The 2,477-nt window shown below is 41.8% G+C and overlaps 1 pseudogene; it reads right to left on the bottom strand.

Annotated features, from left to right (window-relative positions):
* Positions 1 to 295: 295 nt before the first annotated feature.
* LOC109459388 (proliferation-associated protein 2G4) lies at positions 296 to 1,441 on the bottom strand (annotated as a pseudogene).
* Between the last annotated feature and the right edge of the window lie 1,036 nt (positions 1,442 to 2,477).

Here is a 2,477-nt window from a genome sequence, read left to right as displayed (position 1 = left end):
TTCAAAAATGGTTGTTCAGATTTTTTATTTTTTTGATGCCTGATTTTATTATTCAATTTCTCTTTTCAATTTAAAGTGGTCTTCAGTGGCTGGGAAGGCTGGCCTCCCAAGACCAGAGTCAGTTCGGGCTGGTTGTTGTTGGAAGGGGGTTGGGTTGGGGGACTTGGATGGGAGCAGGGAGACCCCTGCTCTGCCGGTGGTCCTGGGGGGAGAAGACAACTGCACTTCACAGAGCCTGGGGTATGGTGGGAAGGGCCTGAGACAGGAGCAGGAAGTTGGGGAGAGGGGACCCACCTCAGTGCCCAGTTTCATTCTCTCCTAATGTTTTCCCACTGGTGGCATTCTCTGCAGTCTTGGAAGCTTTCTTTTCTTTTTCTTTTTCTGGGTTTTCCAACTAGCAGAACTCTGGAGGAGGGCCTTTAGCTCTGCATCCTGAACCTTCATCTCAGACTTGTAAAGGTCAAGCTCAGAGGGACCACTGGTTATCTGCATGAGCAGAACTGTCAATTTAAATTGGGCAACAAATTCGCCCTCCTTCTCATAAAGAACACTAAATGGTTGTAGCAGTTCATGTGTGGCACACTCCACCACACTCATCTCAGCCTTCTTCTCATCTTCAAATGCTCTTAAAGTAAATGGCATGGCATCAAAACACCTTTTGACGTCACTAAAGAAGGCACATGAAGTTTTCATTTTCAGGCCATACTGTTTAGAGGGATCTCGTTTGTAAATTGTGGTTCTCCGTCCTGCATCCTTGGCCTTGCTACCCATAGCATATACTTCATGTACCTCAAATTCAGCTTTCTCCTGGTCCTTTTTCTGCTGGTCTCTGGGATTCTGGGAAACGGTTTTCTCTCCATCAATGACATGCTGCTTCAATCGGTGTGACAGCATGCCTTCTATTGATGTGCAATTAAATGAATGGGCAACTTCTGTCATTTGTGTGTTCTGGTTTCCAGGTTTGACCAGGTGTAGGGCAGCTTCAGCACAAAGGTGAGCTACCTTAATGACATCTGCTTTCCTCCCTGTGACTTCTGCTTTCCTCCCTGTTATTTGGGTCCCCTGAGCTAGGTCAACCACAAAAGTATGAGCCGCGTTAGCGATGAAGCCATTCACATGGATGTCAGTTTTTACCAAGTCACCTTCCTTGAGAATATAGTCATGGTCGCTCTTCAAAGGGGACAAGTGACATACACAGTTATTTACTGACATGCTGGTGGGACAGGCACCAGCAGAAAGGCATCTTTCTTGAAAAATTTCCCTGTCTCTTCCATAATCATGGCATCACCATTCTCACACAAGCTCCGCATTGACACACCAGAGCAGGATGCTTCTACCAAAGACCAACTGCCCGGTTGGTGATGTCTCCCCCCATCTTATACTTGATCACGAACAGGTCCTCAGCCATAGTTTGCTCCTGCTGCTTGTCCTCGCCCGACATCTTCCCGCCACCACTACCACTGCAGCCTTGTTCCCCCCGCCCCCAGCCTCTGTTTCCCTCCTTAGCCACAGGCTGTGGCCAGAGCTCCTTCGATTGAATTCACCAGGGGAGCGCGAGCGAAAGCGCTAGCAACCAAAGGAGCGGGCGGGGGGGCAAAAGGGACAAGGTGCCTGTTTAGATTTTTGAAGGTAGTTGGTAAGATGTAACCAAATTAATGTGTATTTGTATAGCTTGGAGCAGAAAACAACTTTTTTCTCAAAGTATTTAAAACTATGGAATGCAAAAGCTATATAGTGATTACATTACATTAGTTATAAGAATCCTCCTCTAAAGGGGCCAAATTTCACTCCCTTTCACGTTAAAGAATAACATCTGCAATTTATTGAATTGATGTTGATAATTAGTATTTCAATTAGATATCATTTATTTAAAGAATTTTTTAAATTATATGAGATTACAATATTTAAATCCTTGGACTCAATATCTGAGTCAAGGAAACTCATTTGTGTATATATGTGATGGGGTGTGGTAAATTCTATCTTGGGTATTATTATACCTTTAATCTCATCTCATGTTGGTGACATGTGGCTCTAGGTAATTCTTTTATGTTGTCTCAGTCATGGGATCTCATAATCTAACATATATATGTAAAATATTATTTTTTAACATTATTGATTGATTGTGTGTGTGTGTGTGCGTGTGTGTGTGTGTGTGTTTGGGGAAAGAGACAGTGACATTGATTTTTTTTCCCCTGAGATATGAAGTTGCTATCTTACTGAGAAAGTTACATTTGAAACTTCATGTAACTTTTCCATATTTATATTAAATCTATGTGTTTGGATAATGTCTTGAAAAAAGGATAATAAAAATACTATGAAAATATTGGTTCAATATTTTATCGTCCAGATCTATTAATTAATGATGGATAACTGTTAAGATTTGTTTGCTTAGAAGAGACTATAATTTTAAGTAGAGTCAAAGGGAAATTTATTACTGAGACTAATGTTGCCGATATTTATAGAAAAAAATCAAGGCT

This window comes from Rhinolophus sinicus, linkage group LG05, assembly GCF_036562045.2.
Source record: "Rhinolophus sinicus isolate RSC01 linkage group LG05, ASM3656204v1, whole genome shotgun sequence".
NCBI lineage: Eukaryota > Metazoa > Chordata > Mammalia > Chiroptera > Rhinolophidae > Rhinolophus > Rhinolophus sinicus.
The sequence above is the reverse complement of the archived record's forward strand: the minus strand, read 5'-3'. Positions and strand labels throughout refer to the sequence as shown.